Here is a 13,543-nt window from a genome sequence, read left to right on the forward strand (position 1 = left end):
CCCAGGCTGGAGTGCAGTGGCACTTTTTTGGCTCACTGTAACTTCCACCTCCCGAGTTCAAGCAATTCTCCCTTCCTCAGTCTCCAGAGTAGCTGGGATTACAAGCATGCACCACCACACCCTGCTAATTTATTTTTGTATTTTTGGTAGAAGCAGGATTTTACCATGTTGACCAGGCTGGTCTCAAACTCCTGACCTTAAGTGATCAATCCACCCCGGCCTCCCAAAGTGCTGGGATTACAGGCATGAAGGCTGAATAATATTCTGTTGCAAGTATACACTATAATTTCTTCATTTGTCAATGGATGCTTGGGTTGCTTCCAGCTGTTAACTACTGTGAGTGATGCCTCTAAGAACATGGCTGTACAAATACCAATTTGAGTCCGTACTTTCAATTCTTTTGGATGTATACGCAGAAGTAAAATTGCTGAATTACATGGTGTTTGTGTTAATTTTTTTGAGGAACCACCATCCTGTTTTCCACAGCAGCTGCATCATTTCATGTTCCCAACACCAGTGCACAAAGGTTCCAATTTCTCCATATTCTTGTCAATACTTGTTATTTTCTGTTTTTTTGATAGTAGCCATCATTATGGGTATAAAGTGATATCTCATTGTAGTTTTTATTTGCATTTCCCTAATGGTAAGTGATGAGCATCTTTTCATGTGTTTATTTGCCATTTGTGCATCTTCTTTGGAGAAATATCTATTTAAGTCTTTTGCCCATCCAAAGTGATTTTAAATAAGGGGCACTATAACCTGATTTGTGTTTCAGAAAGAGAAGTGCAGAAAGGATTGTGGTTCAGAAGTTCCCCAGATGGACATGAGGAAGCTGGAGTCTCACTGGTAGTCAGGATGGTGAGGACAGGGTGCGGGTAGGATGTGTGGAGGGGCAGGATTCACAAGCTTGGGAATGTGGTAAGTGGAGAAGGGAAAGTTGAAGGCTCTGTTGTGCCAGTGCTGGTCTCCAGGCAGCAGGCAGGGGTGCTGTCTCTGCACAAACTTTGTCCCCTTCTGTGTGGCACCGAGTCAGAGCTCTCCAGTCTTCCCCTTCTTCTACCCCTGGTATTCTAAGGTTTTCCTCCCTTTCATTCCTAGCAGATTTCCCAGCTGTTTCCCCTTCCTTCTTTCTCTTTACCTGGTCATGAATTCATGTACTCATCTGGCCACAGCTCTGCTGTTTCTGGATATCCCTGCCTGTATCACCATCCCATAGCCCTCCCAACCTATTATTACCTCTTTGCTGATTGTTCAAGGAAAATCAGGCCCTAATGTGGTTCTAGATGAAGAAGTGGAGAAAGCAGAAGGAAACCCACAGGCCTGAGGCCACAATTAGAAGATGGGAAAATGGGCATTTAGGTCTCTTTCCTTTGACTTCATGTAGCTCAATGCCTCCTCCTTCAATGAATTAATAAATATTTCTCAGACATTATTGTAATTGTTGGCTTACTTATCTATTTCTCAAAAATCTTTAAATGGCACATATATATTTTCATATATAATGTACATATTACATATTTGCTCTGTGTGTGTGTGTGTGTGTGTGTGTGTGTGTGTGTGTGTGTGTCTACATGCCAAAGAATGATAGAATTCAGACTAACCCAGTCAGGGCCAAAATTTATACTTGAACTATGAGACAGAAGAGATTTTGTTCTTCTTCCTAACAAGTGCCTTTTAATTTTTCAAAAGGCAACTTTTAGCAAATATTATAATAAATATGACCAAGAAGTCAAACACATAAAATAAATAGTGAGAAAAACGTAATGCGGATGGCTCAGGTTTTGTAGTAATTAACACTAAGAAACAGTGTTACAACCCACATTAATGCATCTAGATATGGGGGAACAGCACTAAATATATACTAAAATGACTCTATGTCACTTTTTAAATCCTTTTGATTACTAATTATTAGGTGGGGTCAAGAAAGTCACAAAGGAGAAATCTTTTATTATCATCATGAAATCACCAAGTCTCTGTTGGCAATTAGAATTTCATCATCAGAAGAAAAGTAGAACTAATAATTTTGGCTTATCATAAAGATTTCAACTGAGCAAGCTTTCTCTTTCTTCTTTTTTTTATATTGATCTATCTTTACTACACAGCAGTAAAATACACTGCCAACTTTACTTACTCGTCAATAAAAAGCAAGTTTTGACAGTAGAGCTTTTGTAGACTTGAACTTAAAAGTTGTTTCCCTAACTCTTATCCCTGGGAAATGATCTAGCATCCGAGTATAAGGAAACGACATTTTGAGTAAGAATTGACATGGTGTTATGCTGTGATTCTGTAAAAAATAAATACTGCTTTCAGAAACCAGAATGTATTCTTTCTAGTAAATAAAGTTGCAGGCTGGTAGATGACAGTTTATGGGAAGAAAGAGTTGTGTCACACTCCCCAGCAGGATTTTACACTAAGTGCCTTAAATAAAATCACATCTGTGAGATACAATGTCACATAATGAACAATAGACAAGTTTTTTTTTTTTTTTTTTTTTTTTTTTTAAATTTAAATAAATTTTTTTTTTTTTTTTTTTTTTTTTTTTTTTTTTTTTTTTTTTTTTTTTTTTTTTTTTTTTTTTTGGGGTTTTTTTTTTTTTTTTTTTTTTTTTGGACGGAGTCTCGCCACTTTGCCCAGGCTGGAGTGCAATGGCTGGCACGATGTAGGCTCACTGCAACTTCCACCTCCCAGATTCAAGCAATCCTCCTGCCTCCGGCTCCCAAGTAGCTAGGATTACAGGCACAGGCCAGCACGCCCAGCTAATTTTTGTATTTTTAGTAGAGACGGGGTTTCACCATGTTGGCCAGGCTGGTCTCGAACTCCTGACCTCAAGTGATCCGCCCGTCTTGGCCTCCCAAAGTGCTGGGATTACAGGTATGAGCCACCGCTCCTGGCCTAGCTACTACTTTTGAGAAAGAAAAATCGATTACATAGTTAGGTTGGAATTAGGACAGGTGGCAGTCCCAAGACCCCATTTGTGATGTACCAGTAAGTGCTAAAATAACCACCAGGGCAGCACTACCTATTTACAATAACTGACTTTGAAAAAGAAAAGCCTAAAGTCAAATTTTTAGAAAAGCAGTAAAATAGCAATAAGAAAATGGAAAAGTGATGTGAATCATGATTAGCAGGAGAAATGTAAATGGTCAATAAACATTTAAGCAAACATTCAGCTTCTCAGTCGTAAAATAAATATATTCCAATATAATAATATGATAGTATTTTGTGCATTTTTGCCTTTTAGATTAGTAGATATGGCAAGAAGTGATAATGTCTGGTTTTGACGAGGTGGTTGGGAATGTAGAATTATTACAAACTTTTTGGAAAGAAATTTGATGTGAATAGCAAGGATATAAAATTAATATAATCTGATTCTTATTTTGTAAAAAGAAGGACATATTCCTATATATGTAAAAACAATCCTAGGTTAATACAAATTAAAATTATTATGTATTTGCAGTGATAAGAAAAATAATGGAAAAATACATTAGAATTGTAATCGTAGTTCCCTGTTTCTGTAGAGATAAACAAAAAAGAATCAGAAATAAATACATCAAAATTAAATCAAAGGTTATCGTAACTCATTTTTTCACCTTTCTCTGTTTTCCAATTTTGCCGTAGTGAGCAACGTTATCTATTAATATTTATTCAGCTGCTGCTCAACTCAACTAACTTTAAAACAAAGAAACTATATTGGTTTTTATATCTCAGTTTCTGGGATAAGCATTGCCTCAAGAGTGGTTAAAAACAGAGGCTCAGTAGAGTTTACCAGGATTCTGTTTCTCTTCTCCTAAGTTCCATTTCCTGTGTTGACTCCTTGCAAAAGCTCTCCATTGGGAGTCGCAGTTCTAGGGGATATATATTTCCAGAATCAAGGCTACATGCACAGCAAACTTCCTGACATACATTCTGAGGGGTCTGCCTTGAATCATGGGCTCAAAATGAACCAAGTGAATGGCGGGAAATGCTAAGCATTCATTGACTTCCATCAAACATTCTGTTCTCCCCCATGCACCTCCACCAGATTTCCAAATAAACATTAGGGAGAGGCAGATTTCCAAATAAAAATCTAAGCTCTTTTCTTTTCTTTTCTCTCTCTCTCTCTCTCTCTCTTTCTCTCCTTTCTTTCTTTTTTTTTTTTTTTTTTTTTTTTTTTTTTTTTTTTTTTTTTTTTTTTTTTTGCCAACAGACTCTTACTCTGCCACCCAGGCTGGATTGCAGTGGTGCAAACTTGGCTCACTGCAACTTTCACCTCCCAGGTTCAAGCCAGTCTCCCACTTCAGGCTCCCAAGTGGCTGGGATTACAGGTGCACACCACCATGCCCTGCTAATTTTTGTATTTTTGGTAGAGACAGGGTTTCACCGTGTCTGCCAGGTTGGTCTTGAACTGCTGACCTTAAGTGATCCTACTGCCTCTGTCTCCCAATAGTTCCCAAAGTTAAAGAAAAATAATCAATTTTGATGTGTTTATATTAGTTCATTAGCTTTTGTTTGTTTAAGATGAGATATACAATCTGTGCCATTGGATTCTTTTTTGTTGTTCTTAGGTTTTTTGTTTGTCTGTTTGTTTTTAAGAGACACAATGTCAGTGTGTTGAAGTGCAGTGATGCGGTCGTGGCTCACTACAGGCGCCAGGCTGGAGTGCAGTGGCACGATTTCGGCTCACTGGGAAAATTTTTCTTTTTAATGAAATTAAATACCTTTACATCAACTTTACTTTTAAATTCTACAGTGATAGCTGTCTTAAGGTATATTACCTTCTGAGGGAGTTTTGCTTGTGAGAAGTTTTCTTGGAAGTGTTCTCAGGAAGAACATTTGAGAGCAAGCAAAGGAAGAAAGATTGGTAGAGGGAGAAGCTAACCTGCAGTGAATTTTTCTAAGTAAAATAAGACATGGACAGAAAGATAAATTATGCATTCTCCCAGTTCTATATGGAATCTAAAAAAGTTTGAACTCATAGAAGCAGAGAGTAGAATGGTGGTTACCAGGGGTTGGGAACTGGGGAGATGTTGGGGAGTCCAGGAGACGATGGTCAAAGAATATAAAATTTCAGTTAGATAGAAGGAGTAAATTCAAGAGCTCCATTGTACACCATGGTTATGATAGTTAATAATAATGTGTTATATTTTGAAAATTGCTAAAAGAGTAGATTTTTAAGTGTTCTCACCACAAAAAGTAAGTATGTGAGATAATGCATACGGTAATACATATAGTTCTACTGACCCATTTCACAATGTACATATATATATGTATTTCAGAACCTCATATTGTATAGGATAAATATATGCAATTTTTGTCAATTAAAAATCAAATTACATACAAAAATAGAAAGTTTAGAAATGCACACATCATTAAAAATTCTACACTGAAAGAAAGCTGGTGTGAATATACTATTGTTAGATATGGTAAAATTCAATGCAGGAAATAAAGTATATTACATGATAAATAGGTAAGCAATTAGAGGTGTTCAACACACACACACACACACACACACACACACAATAGCTTACCTTCATGATGTAGAAAAACAGAATTTCGTACAACTAAAAAGAAAATGGACAAATGTGTAATCATGAAAGGGGATCTTAGTACATACCTCTTTACTCTTTTGCATCCAGGTGATCTGGATTTGACAATCTAGGGGAAGTGTAGCTATCAATATTTTAAAAGCTCAACAGATGATTTTGTATGTGTTCCTTCCCTTTGTAATACTTTCCNTCTCACTTTTGTTGCCAGGCTGGAGTTCAGTGGTGCGATCTTGGCTCACCACAACCTCCTCCTCCTGGGTTCAAACGATTCTCCTGCCTCAGCCTCCCGAGTAGCTGGGATTACAAACATGCACCACCACACCCAGCTAATTCTGTATTTTTTAGTAGAGACGGGGTTTCTCCATGTTGGTCAGGAAATCCAAGCTATTTTCAAGGAGAGCTGTAAACACACATGCTCCATACAAATACGCACTATTTCTTTAATTAAGAAATTGATTTCAGCCGGGAATGGTGGCTCACACCTGTGTTCCCTGCACTTGGTAAGGCAGGTAGATGAATGGGTTGAGGCCAGGAGTTTCAGACCAGCCTGGGCAACATAGAAAGATAGACTCCACCTCTATAATAAATAAATAAATAAAAACAATTAGCCAGGCATGGAGGTGCACCAGTAGTCCCAGCTGAGGCTGAGGTTCAGAGGCTACGGTGGGAGGATCCCTCAAACCAAGGAGTTTGAGGCTGCAGTGAGTTAGCATGGCATCCCTGCATTCCAAACAACAAAATGAAAGAAATAGATTTAACTTAACTATTATCAAAACCAGTGCTCCTACTCTTTCCCATTAATCCCTAATCCATTCTTCTTTCTCACGAGTGACATTTGTTCATCTGTCAACACCCTCACATGGATAGAACTGCTGTTTTCCAATGGCAAATGGAAATGGCTCACACACTTCAGGATTGCAAGTGATATGTCTCATGAATATTTAGAAAGACAGACAAGGTAAAAATCATGTTTCCTGTTAGAATTCAAAGTAAAACTTGGACTGAATTAAAAACTGCTTTTGTCAATACATCATTCTATTTCTTTTTCTTCAACTGATAGGTCAGGTCACTTATACAAAATGATTCTATTGTATCAAATTATTGTTATGAAGTGTCATTAGAGAGACAAAGAGAAAGAGAGGGAGAATGACTACAGGCTGCTAGTTTTATTTTGCCTAATACTACCCAGCTCTGTTACAGTTTGGTATTGTAACTTTTACCAGGTTGAATTTTGGAAATTATTTCAAACATATTTTCCTAACTTATTCAATTTCTGTAAATTTTTCAGTAGTAAGAACTTTTGAAATGGAATGTGAATGTTTAAGCCTTCCTTCACTTATCTGGGTGAGTGATTTTGATGAGTACAAGCTTAGTCTGCCCGATGCAGGTAATTTATTCTTGAAAAACCACTTGTTAAGTGAATTCTCATAAGTAAAAAACATCATTACCATTAATTTTTATGGACATTGCTTTATGCTAAGACAACGCCAAAGCCCATTAAAGTCGGCTCAATTACTTCAACAGACACATTAGTTAAACAACCTAGCAAAGCCTCTTCTCTTCATTAATTATGCCATAATATGGCTATTCACCTACTCTCATTAAGTTCTTGTAGTGCCATTATGCAATATATACTTAAGATGATTCTTACAAATAAAACGTATTGAATACTCAATGTTTACATAGTTCAGTTTTTATTGCAAAGCAACCACAACTGGAAGACCAGAAACCTCACAGAAAGCAAGAACAAATTATTTCAAACTCACCAAATAACTCGACATCCTCAGGGCATCAGATTATCACTGATGTAAACTACAAAACGCCACACCACTGAGGCAAGTAATGCATCGAGATCCATCAACAACTGTGAGAATGGCTGCACAGTGCTGCTATTCTGTCTAGGTTCAGCTGCCAGTGTGAAATCCAGAATCCAAATCCGTCCTCATAAATGCTAAGAAGTGTCTCACCAGCCTAAGTTGGGGTATAGGACAAAACTTTGAAAAAAATCAAATTCATGTCATTCTACTTGATGTGACATACCTAATTCCTCAATCTGAGTTTTAGATTGTTTATATGATAAATCACGCTAAGCAATTAATATCACAAGTGCCTTTAGAAATAGGGTCTTTTAAAGGTTTCATTTGCCTGAACCAGTTGGAGATATTTATTTTCAATGACTCAACAAAGAATCTCAGTTTCCCACGCTGTCTGAGGAATTCGCCAAACTTCAATGGCTATGTGAGTTACAGTGTAGCAGCTGCCAAAGGTATTGTTGCCCCAGGTACCCGCCCTCATTACAGCCTTGACAGAAAACAACTATGTTCCAAGGATCTTTTATGTCGTCTGTATCTTCCGACACTTTTCTTCATAACTACAAGTTAGTTGTCAATTCTTTGTCTGGATTTATTCCGAAAAATAGTATCCTGAGAAAACACAGCTCAAGGACAAAGAACAACTTCAAAATTACAGTATGACCAAAAACACTTGAATCTTTTTTCCTTTTTAAAAGAATCATGAACACAGGAAATGAGCTTTAGCCTTTATTTTTGCCTTGTCTTAAGAGACATTCAATAAGGAGCTGAAAATGAAGTATGCTTCAAACTTTAAAGGCAATGATGAAATGGAAAGAAGTGGTCCTTCAAAACTATAAAAGCAACTTCAACCAGGCTAATACTATTTCAAAGAAATGGGCCATAATAGCATCGACCGCTTCATGTTTTGTGCATTCCCTCTACAGTACATCAACAGGCTTCTTCCAAAAGTGTATGGACAAAATACTTTGAGTTGAGATCTGTAGCCTTAGCCTTCTAAAGATGATACCTGTAGGTTGTCATGGTAACTCACAGGGCGCCATCTTTAAAAGCATTAAACTCAGGAAAAATACACACAGAAATTTCAGCCCTAAAAGCTATTTCCCCAAATTTTCCATTATCCTTGCATATCTTTTTCTGCTTAGAGACTTGCTTTAATTTTTATTTTCATCCAATGCCCCAGAAATGCAGAATATTAAAACAAATGAAAAAATTGCTTGAAGTCCTTTATTATAAAATTTCCATGATAAGTTTTATACTAGCTTTTAAACTGATGCACGTTGCTCCCCACCCCACAAATGTATTTTCCATTATACTGACTTTTTAAATGTAAATATTCTCCTTTTATCCATAGACACCATTTTTATTCTTAATCCTCTTTACATCAGTCTATAGTCAATGTTAAGGGGAGGGCTTCTCCCTTACTTTGAAACTTCAAGATCCAGCTGTCAATCCATTTGCCAATAGTTTGGAGAAATAATGACCTTCCCTCCTCCCTTATAGCACTTATTTTTGCATGTCAGTCATATAGGACCTAGAAAATTAAACTTGGATCTTCATTTATCTTCTCATTGGCATCCGCTCCCCTCCAGCTGTATCGTAGCTATTAGAAGACAGTGAGGGTGCCTTACGACTCTTCATAGCTCTAGAATTAGCAGCACTCCACAATAAATATTTTATGACATAGAACCCCAATTTAAAGATAAACGGACTTTGAAGATGATCAAATCTACCCCATTTGTTGTAAATGAGGAAAAAGAAACAAGGAGAGTTAAAGCATTCTGCCCAGTGTTACGTCCAGTTAAAAACACTATTTTGAGGTCAGCAAAGAGGATCTCAATCTCTTTTCTGCTAGTAGTACCTAGCAAAGAAGGAAAACAGAGATTCTTCATTCAAAGAACAAAGTAGCTAATAGCCATTCCTGTTTTCCATGCCATATTAAGTAAGGTTGTTTTGAGGTTCAAATTAACCAATATGCTGTACCTGAGAGTGTGTTAAGTATTATCCAAATATTAAGCATTATTAACGGGAAATGCTTTTTTAAAAGCCCATGGGAAAAGAGGAATGGAAAAAAAGAAATAAAAAATGTATTGATAATAGTTAACAGTATCTTGTTTTTGATTGACAGGCAATATCATTCCAGAAAAATGGCTGCATTTAGAAAATGAATAGCAAGAGAAAATTCTAATGAATAAGCTCAAGGCCTCCAGAAATGAGAATGAAAATAACCAGCATAAGGCAATGGCTAATCAGAAACCTAGACTAGCCACAGGGTATTACAGCTCAGATTCTCTTCCTCCCCTGAATTTCTTCGTAGTTAAACCTACATGGGAAACTCTGGCTGGGGAGAGTCCATGTGTGTATGTGCCAAGAAGATCCTCATGTTCTTTCAGTTCATGTGTGTCTGCAGCAGAGGCAATGGAAGAAAATGACCAAAGGGAGAACAATACAGGTAATTAGGCATGAACCTAATGCAATATGTATGGTGATTACATTGATTTGCGTGTATGTCTGTGTGTGATTTAAATTCCTGATATATTTATTTAAAAGGAAGTTGACTAATAACAGCTTACAGATATTCAAGACCTCACAGGCTGAAAAGCTTACATTTTCCAGATGAACACTCTCCACATGGCTCAGAGGTAGGAACAGTTGTTCTCATTCCTATTTATTGGTGAGCCTTGGACTAGTCAGGTAATTTGTACAAAGTAAAATGCCAGAGGGCTCTGATTCTAAATTCAGGGCCTAGAAATTTTAGAGAAGGCTATGCTTTGCTTCTTTTTTATAGGCTGCGGTTAAGACTCTGTCACTTACCTGAAGGATGTTTCATGAAGAATGGGCAGATACAAGAAAGGAAATAAAATTGCTATTGTATAACCAGGCAATAGGAGTAGCTGAGTGGCTTTTTTGGCTTGAAATGATAATTGAATCAAAGGAGCAATACTATGTGTGTCTCCTACTACCTGAAAAGATCATACCTAATTGGTGAGAGTTTCTGCAAAAGAGACTAAATTAAAGAAGAAATAACTGTGTGCCACTGTGAATGCTGTCCACACTAAATTGTTAGGGGGCCATTTGAATTTAATTTTACATGAACAATTATTGCAGTGATCACTGGTGATCATCAGAATAAAGTTAAGAATAACAATTACCCTTATAAAGCATGTTACCAAATATTAGGCTGATTAGGGAATAATGATTTAACAGTTGTGCCAATATTAATAATCAATCATGAAGGACTGGAAAAAGAATTGATGAATTCTTTTTCTAAAACTGCCTAGAAACACAGACGGATATTGGAAGTTGAAACCTAACTAGGAAAGAATGGATGACAAACACTAAGACCACCTTGTACCACACTCGGGAGATTCCCAAAGATCAATCTTATCCCAGCAATGGCTGTGCAATGGTTAATAGAGCTAACCAAGACAGAACAGATTCTGAGGTTGGTTAGTAAAATTATCACCTATAAAATGAAAAAAAAAAGTTAAATGGAAAGATTTGTGTAAGCTTCTTAGATATTGTAAAAGAGACATCAAAAGCATTTAGAGCTTGGTGGTCCTGCTATCAAATTCCCACTGAAGGTTCGACCCAAAGACCTGTGTTGGAGTTGGTATCTTCAGGTGGATTCTGTAACCATCAACTTCCTGTGCAGGAGGACACATGTATGTGCACCTGTAGGTTTGTATGCATGTGAGCCTGTAGATGAAATTCTGAAATTAATAAATCTTCCACAAATAAAAATTTAGTCTTTAAAATATGCTTTCTCCTTCTTTTCATAAAAATTTACAGTTAGACACAATATTGACTTTTTGTTTTATATCATCTCCTCAATTCTAATGATGGCAATTTTCAGATTGAGTCACCATGACACAAAATCAGAATGCATGATTAAGAATAAATAAAGCCATGATTTTCATTCATTGAAAACATATCACGTTTTAGGCCAGGCATGGTGGCTCATGCCTGAAATTCCAGTGCTTTGGGAGGCTGCAGTAGGTATATCACTGGAGGTCAGGAGTTGAGACCAGCCTGGCCAACATGGTGAAACCCCATCTCTACTAAAAATACCAAAATTACCTGTACAAGGTGGTGCATGCTTATAATCCCAGCTACTTGGGAGGCTGAGGCAGGAGAATCCCCTGAACCCAGGAGGCAGAGATTGCAGTAAGTCAAGATCACACCACTGCACTCCAGCCTGAGAAACACGGCGAGACTTCATCTCAAAAAAAAAAAAAAAGGAAAGAAAGATACAAAAAAGAAAACATATCATGTTTCAGCACTGTAGCACTGTACTAAAGCATTTTGCCCATATTATCTTCTTTAATCCTCAAAACAAAACTATTAGGTGAATATAAGATCACTTCCATCTTATTAATGAAGAATTTGAAGCTTCAAGTAGTTAGATTTGTCACAGATTGAGATTTCAACCAGATATTGTCTGCCTACAAAGCCTATGTTTTAGTTATTTTAACATCCAACCTATATTGTCCCCTAGTAGGAAGCAGAGAGGCAAACAATGAGCATCTAACAGGTCAAGGGGCACCTTACGACTTCATAGTGGGGAAGAAAACACATTCCTCATTCCAGAATGGCGTTCAGATGAGAGAAATGAAGGTCGATTCCAAGGCCCCCAGCCTTTGTCCCTGCCTGCATTGGTAGAGAGGGGTCTTTTCAATGGCCAACTTACAAACAATGGGATATTTCTGGTAGTAGACAAAAAGCCAGGGCTTCAGTGGGGTTTCCTGTGTTGGCATGGCTGGCTCAGAGTCTGGATCTGGAAAACGAGTTTGAATTCGTTTCTACAGAGAACAGATACTCTTGGTGGATCCATGCCTCTTGAGGCTGCATCTCTCCTCAGAAGATCTGACTCATATAACTAACTGCCTCCCTGAACTCTTCACAAACACGTATCAAAGGAATCTCAATAATTTTATGTCCAAAATCAATTCCATGACCTTCCCCAAAGATCTGATCCCCTTCCAGTGCTTCCCATCTCAATGAATGGAACCACATCAACCCACACTCACAAGCCAGAAACCCAGAATTCATAACTGGTAACTCATGTTTCCTCGCTCATGTCAAATGCATCATCAAGACCATTTTCTTCTTTGTCTGCACCGCATCTCTCTTGATCCAAGCAATCTTCATCTCCCACCTAGACTCTGGCCTTCTTAACATTCTACCTATATCCATCCTCAAGGCCAGGGAAGGTCAGGTGATACCTCAGCCTAAAGTTCTTCCTCCACTGTCCATTGCTCTCTGTAAAATTGATAACTGCATCATGAGGTTTGAAAGGCTCTACTTGGTCACTACCTTCCCCCAACACACACCTTCAGCCTCATCTGCATTGTGGACTACGTTCGTCTCTCCATTTGCCTCCTACCCCTTAAACTTCTATCTCATGGATTTTGCACAAGATTACCTTCTACAAAGATAATCATCTGTCCCTTTTTTGACTGGTCAACATCTAGTTATTTTTCAGATCTCAACGGCTCCTTTCCTGACTTCCTAAGCTAAATCAAATCGCCTTATTACAGGCTTTCTTAACACTGTGTAGCTATTTTCCAATCCCAATTAAATACAGGAATACCTCTGGGATATTGCAGTCCAGTTCCAGACAACTACAATAAAGCAAGTATCAGAATAAAGTGAGTCACACACATTTTTTGGTTTTCTAGTACATATAACAGTTATGTTTACACAATTCTGTAGTCTACAAAGTGTGCAATAGCATGACTAACAAAAATCATATGCATATAATTTTAAAAGACTTCATTGCCTAAAAAAATTCTAACAATGATCTAAGCCTTTAGTGAGGGGTTTTTGTTTTGTTTTGTTTTATTTTGGTTTTTGCTGGTAGAGGTTCCTGCCTCAATTTTGATAGCTGCTGATGGATCGAGGTGGTGGGTGCCGAAGGTTGAGGGATCTATAGTCATTTCTAAAGAAAAGGGCAAATAAGAAGTTTGCTACATCAATTGACTCTTCCTCCATTTCTTTTTTTTGGGGGGTGAAGAATATACATTTAATTAAAAAAAATCTTTGCCTATAAATCAGAAGTCCTTAAATCTAGTCTCTTGGTTTTCCTGGTGAGCAGAGCTGTCTAAGTCACTTCCTTTAGCAACTTCAGTCTCCCATCTGCAAAAGTGCTCAGTGGACAGCATTGCTAAACATACCCTGTGAAAGGTTTGAGACACAGATGGGATC

The 13,543-nt window shown here is 37.6% G+C and overlaps 2 long non-coding RNA genes across 2 annotated transcripts in view; one reads left to right on the plus strand and one right to left on the minus strand.

The window, feature by feature from the left end:
* The window catches only part of LOC119472608, a 247,208-nt gene that overhangs the window by 124,839 nt on the left and 108,826 nt on the right, over nt 1-13,543 (plus strand). The window lies entirely within an intron of this gene.
* The window catches only part of LOC119472607, a 30,616-nt gene continuing 24,370 nt past the window's right edge, over nt 7,298-13,543 (minus strand). The window contains exon 3 of the long non-coding RNA XR_005201755.1: nt 7,298-7,496. This is a non-coding gene — a long non-coding RNA (uncharacterized LOC119472607). The remainder of the gene's footprint in view (nt 7,497-13,543) is intronic.

This window comes from Cebus imitator, unplaced genomic scaffold, assembly GCF_001604975.1.
Source record: "Cebus imitator isolate Cc_AM_T3 unplaced genomic scaffold, Cebus_imitator-1.0 Scaffold108, whole genome shotgun sequence".
Lineage (NCBI taxonomy): Eukaryota > Metazoa > Chordata > Mammalia > Primates > Cebidae > Cebus > Cebus imitator.